Source organism: Sesamum indicum, linkage group LG7 (genome assembly GCF_000512975.1).
Source record: "Sesamum indicum cultivar Zhongzhi No. 13 linkage group LG7, S_indicum_v1.0, whole genome shotgun sequence".
Lineage (NCBI taxonomy): Eukaryota > Viridiplantae > Streptophyta > Magnoliopsida > Lamiales > Pedaliaceae > Sesamum > Sesamum indicum.
The window spans coordinates 11,695,628-11,704,188 of NC_026151.1; the positions used below are offsets into that span (position 1 = coordinate 11,695,628).

The 8,561-nt window shown below is 36.9% G+C and overlaps 1 long non-coding RNA gene and 1 pseudogene across 3 annotated transcripts; both read right to left on the reverse strand.

Annotated features, from left to right (window-relative positions):
* Positions 553-981, reverse strand: LOC110012339 (annotated as a pseudogene).
* On the reverse strand, positions 3,924-8,333 carry LOC105167191. 3 transcript variants are annotated; one of them, XR_848240.2, is made up of 6 exons: positions 8,198-8,333; positions 8,025-8,106; positions 7,468-7,549; positions 7,275-7,357; positions 7,083-7,164; positions 3,924-4,183 (listed from the first exon to the last, which is right to left on the reverse strand). It is a non-coding gene; the product is annotated as an uncharacterized LOC105167191 (long non-coding RNA). The 3 variants fall into 3 exon arrangements; XR_848239.2 differs by lacking the exon at positions 8,025-8,106 and having other exon boundaries at positions 8,198-8,332; XR_002287399.1 differs by lacking the exon at positions 8,025-8,106 and having other exon boundaries at positions 6,945-7,164; positions 8,198-8,332.

Here is an 8,561-nt window from a genome sequence, read left to right on the forward strand (position 1 = left end):
CTACTGAAACGTGGTGCCCATGTTGTTCGATAACAAATAAGATGCTGACATTTTATGTCAATTGATATCCCTTTCCTCCAAGTTCGTCGAGGAGCTAAACAGATATATGGCACAAATCCATAGAAATAAAGTTTTCACAACAATAGGGCATCTAACCCGATGCTGGGCCTAATTTAATATGCACAAACACAAACATATTGCAGAATGTCTTGGGTCTGGTTTTAGCCGGCAATAGTCCTTCCACAGATCACAGGACATACGCTGATTGTGTGGGTGTTTAATTACTATTGTGATGCCAGGCTACACAAACAAAATCATGAACAATAAAGAACAAAACAAAACTAGGTCGCTATTTCAACTACAAATCAGCTACAAGAAAGCATACACAATAGTTCGAAATTTTTAATTCAGACGACTACGTATGCGTAAATTCTTAAAAGAGGACCAAGAGTTGACACAAAACATTCAGACTGGCAGGAATGAAGTGTAAAATGATGAAAGCATCTAGTTATCTATCTACTGCATGCAGACAAGACTCACACCGATTTCCATAGTTGTTCACATCATAATCGCTCTTGTTACTTAGGGTTTCTCAGGACAATGATCACGGAATCTCCACGGAGAAACATCTTACTAATAAAACGATCCTTATTCACTAGAAGAGCTTTCTTCTTGCCTTTCCCAGTCTTGGGCACCTCAGTCCACATCTCGCGCACATTTTCTAGTACCGTGTTGCAGTGGCGGTCAAAAGCCCTCACGTGGCCCAAAAGCTTTTTGTTGTTGCCGCAGTTGATGAGCACCTGTGTGTTATTTTTAACAATCATCATCCTCCTCATTCTTTCCGGGGGCATCTTGATCCATTGGCTGACTCATATTCGACTAAGAATACGAGCTCCAAACAAATACGATCTCAACACAATAACCTTAGGGTTTATAGACCAGTCCGGAGTTGGGGTTTTTCTGCGAGCAAGGGTTTTCGGAACCTTTTCAATTTGGCCAAGTGAAGTGGTTTAGGGTTTATGGTTTAGGATTTTTTTTAATCAAAACACCCAAAGGTGGGGGATGCTTATCGGGGTCCCCATCCCATCTTCATTAAAAATAAAACAGAAAACATTACAGAAAGACGCAATAAAGCATAAAGGAGCAATGCAGTTGCAATGGCATAGCATCAAAATTGCCTGATGCGACGTCTGTTTCTTTCAGGCGGGGTTGGAGAGGGAACAAGGAACTGCTCTCCTTCCTCTGTATCAGCCGCATTACGGTTCAGCGAGCAAATTGGGTCCTGAATCTTCATCGGTCGTGGGCTACCCGGGTTGACATCATCGTCTTCCTCTTCTGATTCATCAGTTCATCCCAAACCTCCAGTTGTCGAACAGTCATTCCAAAAAATTTCAGGCCTTTGAAGAGTTTAGAGGCCTGTTGAAGGTTAATCCGCTCCTTCCTCTTTTGGATTTCCACCCTCCCCCAATCGAAAAATACACATCACCAACAACAAGATTTTCGGCAGGCAAATCAGTCTCCACAATATGTTCCACAATTTCCTCACCCATTTTTCCAACCTCACAGGTATTATTAACTTCATCAACAGAATCAAAATTTTCATTCACGCAAGTCATAGTTTTAGATCGGTGCTCAATGTGGTACCTGGTGTCCTTTGCAGATTGTAGTTGCTCTGGCTGGTCCATCGTCTTTGAACTCTCACCAATTTCCTGTACTGCTGCTTTGCCCCGTTCCACATCCACAGCAACCTTCTGCCTTGGCTTTCAGGGGGGTGGTTTGGGAGCATCGCCTTTGGAATAGCAGTCTGAGTCTCCGTGCCCAACATGTTTGCATAAGGAGCAGTAGTGTGGGATATCCTCGTATTCAATACGTTGCACAATAGTTTTCCCACAAATCTGGATTTGAAAGTCTTGAAGGCGCGGTTTGAGAAGATCCAATTCAATGCATGCCCTTGCCTTGGAGAGCTTGGACTGATTGAGTGTAGCATCGTCAATTTGCAGAGGAGTTCCAATCATGCTCGCTACCGTAAAAAGAACTTCCTTGCGGTTCCTTGAAGATATAGAGGGTCCCCATCCCTTCTAACTCCTCCTTGGAAAGAGGAAACAACAGTTGCCTATCCCCGAAGGATAGAACCCCCCTCCTCAAGTCGACCACCAAGGAAGTTTTTCCTTTGTCCTAGTCAAGCAGGTGGCGACTATGGAGACTTACATAAGGCACATAAGAAGGTCGAGGAGGAGTGTCCATCTCCTCTCTAAAAGGAGGGGCTAGAGGAGGTACAAGAAGAAGGTGCCCCTGTCTGAGGTCTCTTGGAAGAGCTCCCTCCTACAGGACCAGGAGAAAAGGAGGACGCAAGACGCTTAGCCATCGGAGTCACTGGAAGCAGGTACCCCTTTTGAGGACTTAGGAGTCGGGGTCCCCCAAAATGGCCCCCAGCACATGATCTCGCATCAATTTTCTAAACATTATATTCTCTGCACAAAGTTGAACAAGACAAATCAACACTCCAAGAAAACATAAAGAAGGAGAGGCAGTAAAAGACAAAAAACTAAAATGAAATACCCAAAGAATCCCCAAAGGCTCTATCACAAGAGCCAGCCCAAAATGCCCCAATAACTTTTCATCAATCAAAGATTGACAGTCATAGGGAAAGGCAACGCGTAGGAGGAAGGGCCTCATGAATCCATTGCCTTGGGAAAGACCAGGCATGGAGCGGGGGGAGGACAAAGAAATAGCTGACTTTCCAATGCTTTGAAGTATGGGGGAGATGCAAGAAGGACACACCAGGACGAGAAACAAAACAATCAGAAAAATAGAGTAGTTATTTGTCTTCGCTGTTAGAGTGAATTCCTGCCGTTCTATCTCTTCCTGGTTCTACCAATCTCTTCCTCATATGTGGAGTGACGGGATACACATTAGGAACTTCTTAGATCATGAATCTACAAAGCAAATGTTTTTATTCCACTATATTCTTTTGGCTGTAGCCTAAAATATAGACATGATTTGGTTAAATAGATTATTGCAGAGATCATAAAAAGACAGGGTAGAGGGTGGTGGATATGGAAAGATTCATATTTTAAGTGTATTTAGTTAGAAATCAGGAGGGTTATCATGTTAGTTATTTGTTGTTCTTATGCATGTAAATGAAATGCTTAAATTAATTGCTTTGAACTATAAATTCTCTTATATTTCTATACTCAGCTATGATTTCCAGGGGTTGCTGGTCTATGGGTTATTATTTGTACTGTTGAGCCATCATTCATATAGTGGTGTACTATTGTAATAGTAGAAGCTGATCTTCTTAGACACTTCTGAGGGAGTAGTTGCTATTTTGTATCCTTATTGGGCAAACGCAACATAGGTTCGTGTATATGTTGCTTAAACAATATCGGATATGCTTGAAATTGTGGCACCTGAGACTTTGAAAGGAAGTGGTGTAAGAATACTTCTTCATCATCTATGTGTAACTCCCAAAAAGGTAGCCGACTCAACTTGATGTTTTGATCAGTATCTAAGTCAATTAAAATAGTTTGCCTAGGAGATTTTGAAAGCAATTAATGTACTCGTATTACATTTTATTTGCGAAATAATTGTCCGTTCGTACTCGATATTGTTAATTGGCTTGCTTTATTTGGTTCTTTAGTTGCTTGAGTTCAACAATATACCTTTGATGTGGTTAACTTAGCAATAATAGAATCAACTGCATATGGACGGTGCTTGAATTACAACTTTCAATAATGAAGCTTCTAATACAAGTTTCGAACTGAGAACCATTGCTATGAAGTGAACATATATTGGAACACGAGTGCTCTCTTGGAAGGAGTAAAACTGTTTTAAGTTGAGTATCTCAATCCACATGGTTATCATTGTTCTATCTATATAAATAAGATTCTAATTAGGACGCTGCGTGGTATTAAAAATTGAAGGAATTGCAATAGGTAATTTTAATAAAAAATAAAAAGAGGAGTATAAACAATAGGCGTTTTTCACTGGAAACCGAAGTACTACAAACAGAGTATTCTTATTTATGATAGGCTAGATTTATTCTTAAGCTAATGGCTGTCGATGTCTTGAAGAAACCACAAGGCTCATACTTAGAAATACTTGAGCCCGATAGACATGCAAGCTAGTGTGTCATTGTGAATGGATGCAAGTCGACAACTATATCATCTTCACTAGCATTAACCTGCACATAATCAACAATATCAGTATCACTTAAAGATATGTAAAAAGAAGAATCTATCTATACTCGTTAATTACAATTGACGGCTCTAGAATTTATATTTGGTTTCTCAATTCAGTGCTTGCCTAAATAACATCATCTCGCTAAAAAGTGTTTGGGAATTTAAAGACTGAAGTAGGAGATTCAAACACTCAATTGTTTCACATTAACCACTAAAAGCAATGTGTTCTTTAACACTATCTAGAACCACATGACAACCTATGTATCTATGTCTTCCTCTCTATCATTTATCTAACCAAAGACGCAACCTTTGTCCCTATCTAGTTATTCTCCACCGTCTTCCCCCATATTTTAAATTTCAAGAAGGACTGATACCATTGAACTTTTTTCTTTGTCTAGTTCAAAGCCAAAAATGTATGCGAGTTCTATGAAACCTTCACATTCTCAACATTCTAACTTGGAAGTAATAGGACTATAAATTTTGAGGCCAATTTCAAATGTGACGAATGCAGGGTAGTTAGGAGTTGACGCCTAAAGGGGAGATAATTCTCCACACTTTTTGCAAATTTATTCTCAACTTATTCATTATGTTAGGTTTTATCCCATTTGCCTTTTCAAAATCTTTTGTTTGTCATATATTTAAGACTTTTGTACAAATCATACAGAAACACCATATTTGTTCATATCGACATCCAAACTTTGTAGGTGGATCACAGTAAAATTTGTTGAAAAATCGCTACTACGCAACCACAAATTAGTTTATTTTTGAACTTCGGAAATAAAATATCATATACTACACTGTAAAACGGTTGTCTAGATGCCAATCTCATTGTTTATTTTTTAATTACCTGTGCGCCTATCATCTTAAAAGATTTCTTTAAGTATTATGGAATCAATTATTTATCACAACAAAAAAAGTTAATTATACACTTTTTTGGAAGTCTAAAGAAAAATTATCCATTTGTTCAAAAGTAATAAACCGAATGCACTTCAAACTTCAAAGGTTTCCCAAGAATACAAAAACTGCTTTAAAAAAATAAAATAAATTTTCTCTTAAAATAAAAACACGTGACTTTTTTATGCACTTATCCACAAAACCAGTAAATTTATATACTTGTTAAACTACACAAAAAGTTCAGACTTTTGCAATTTTATATTAAAGAAATTAGTACACTTAATGCTCATTTTAAAAAATACGTTGATAATAGAAAACACTTGATGAGAGAAAACAAATCTTAGCAAAAGAAAAACAACAAATTTTTTAAAAATACACTATAGTTAGTTCCTCATAAAAACTAGAAAAAATTTCTCATATCTAGTATTATTTGATTTACCAAACTTTTTGTTCATTAAAAAATATTTATCAAATCTTGAAATTATGTAACAATATTAACAAAATTCACGAAATCTTCTTGGAAAAAAAAAAGAAAGAAAAACAAATTTAATTGGCATCTAGACAACCGCTCTATGCTTAGCATAGTATTTAATTTCCCAAAGTGCACAAATAAAACAATTCATAGTTGGATAATATAGATTTTTTGACATTTTTCTATGATACATCTGCAAATATAAGATGTTAACATGGACCAACATGATTTCTGTAAATTCATACAATTATTTTAAATGTATAACAACAAAAAATTTCAAAACAAGCTTATGAGAAAAATCCAACATGATGAATTAATCAAGAATAAATTTACAAAAAAGGGGAAATTTGTTCTCCAATTTAGGTCTCAACTCTATCCTTGAGTCGTTCACATTTCAACAGCCTCAAACAATCTCAATCCTATTCTTTCCGAGTCAAAATGATGGTCATGTGAGTTTTTCCAAAGAAATCAACACACAAAATTTGGATTTGAAGTTTACAAAGCATAAAATCAATGGTTTCAGCCTCCTTGATTTCAAAATATGAGAGAAAAGTCGGCAAGGAAGAACCGATAAGGACATTGGTTAATTTTCAGTTAGAAATTCGAAGAGAGGAATATGAAGATACACAAGTTAACATTAGGTTCTAAAATATCATCAAAAAACACACTTTTAGCGGCCGAAATTGTGTCCCAATTGAGTGTTTAAATCCTACTCAACCCTTTTGATTCCCACACAATTTTTAACAATATGAAGGTATCCGACAACACAGAATCTGCAAACCAAATCCAAATTCTAGCGCCCCCAATCGTTAATAAACGAGTACACATTACTAACTAATATGCTTCACTTGTAGAATTAAATATAAACACGCTACAGTGTTAGGCCAGCATTTTTAACTGCATAATATATCGCAATTTTAATGGCACTAGCAAGAGATATACAATGACAATATTGCTAACAATGAAGCTTGCAAATAAAATAATTGCTAATAGATGATAAGACATCTCTATCAAATAAGTCATTTCTCCTTGTACTTTGCATTAAGACAGAACTAGGAAGAAACCAAGGCAGGGAAGAAAACAACATAGATACATAACTGTGGCATTCCCCAATTCAAAGGCATAATATGCAACAGATATTTCATAACCACGATACCTTTCTAGATGCAGTTGAGAGTTCATATTCTGATTGGCCCATCAGTTGGGCAAGTACTGATTGGTTTAAGAAGTTTAATCATAGTCCAATGAGAAATTTTAGGTTGAGTTCAAATTGGAGTAACAGAGAGTGGATGCCTGGCACTTAAATTTTAGTTAATAACATCTATGCATTATGACAGGAGATAGGAGAAATTGACTGCTAACAGAGATAATAGTAGTAAAACAAAGTAGTAACTTACTGCTCTTAGAGTAGTAGAGTCCGAGTTGCCGATCAAAGCCAAAACTTTTCCAAACCAAAGTGCTAGTAAAGGAAAGACCACTAGCAACTAATTGCAGAAAATTTGCGAAAACATCGCTAACCTCTCAAACAGACTTACCAAATCAAGGTCAATAGTCTGATGGCTTCCAGTCTCAAGTTTGGTTTCCACTTCATCTGTATCAGCCACCAGAAGGGATCCGCTGTGAAAGCATGCAAATGTGATTAAATTCCATTATAAGAAGGGAAAGAACACTAGCAACTAATTGTAGAAAATTTGCGAAAACATCGCTAACCTCTCACACATACTTACCAAATCAAGGCCAATAGTCTAATGGCTTCCAATCTCAAGTTTGGATTCCACTTCATCTGTATCAGCCACCCGATGGGAATCGGCTGTGAAAGCATGCAAATGTGATTAAATTCCATTATAAGAAGGGAAAGACCACTAGCAACTAATTGCAGAAAATTTGCGAAAACATCGCTAACCTCTCACACAGACTTACCAAATCAAGGTCAATAGTTTGATGGCTTCCACTCTCAAGTTTGGTTTCCACTTCATCTGTATCAGCCACCAGAAGGGATCCGCTGTGAAAGCATGCAAATGTGATTAAATTCCATTATAAGAAGGGAAAGACCACCAAATCAAACCCAAAAAGACAAAGAAAGACTGGATAAGCATATGGCTAAGCAAAATGACAAAAGAAAAAAAATACTAGAAACATTGAGAATGTGGAAAACACGGGGGAGGTCTGATTGTAGAAACGCGCCTTGAAAGAAAGAAAACCAAAACCTTGAAACAATTAGCCAAAACCTTCCAAGAAAAAAAAAATAAATTCAAGAATAAACAAGAAACCGTGTAAACAAGAAGTACCTAAAGATAAACAAGAAACCGTGTAATCAAGATTGTGAGTGCAGGCAATATGTATAAGTGCAATTCCTGGACAAATGACATGAATCTTGAGCAAGACCGGATTGAACAAATTTGTTATGCAATGGGAAAATTGTATGAACTCATGCTTCCTGAACTAACTACAAAAGAACCCTTGCAAAAGCAAAGTACCTTTTTAGGTAATAATCCAAGAAATTCAAGAGAACCCATGTAGGAGTTGAATTTCATGAACCTTGAAACAATTAGCCAAAACCTTCCAAGAAAAAAAAATACAAGAATAAACAAGGAATCGTGTAATAAGAAGTACCTAAAGATAAACAAGAAACCACGTAATCATGAAGTACCTAAAGATCGAGGCCTGAGGGCAGTCGCAGCACGAGAACGGCGGAGGTGGCTGCCTTAGAATGCGCCGCCATTAGAGCAGAAGCTTTTCTCCTGCACTCTCTCGATTTTGCACTCTCTCCATTTCTTTATGTTTGTGTTGAAAATTCTCTTACATAGTGTTGTATATAAAGTGGGCTGGGGGCCCATCTCCAACGGCAACAAATTTCAGTTGGGCCGCTTCAAGCTCCAACGGTAAAAAAATTATTTTTTATTTTTTAATTTAATTTATAATGATAACACAATTAATTCATTTGCTTGAAAATTTAAATTATTACCCAATTGAAAAATGGTCGAATAATAATTATAAAATATAAATTAATATAT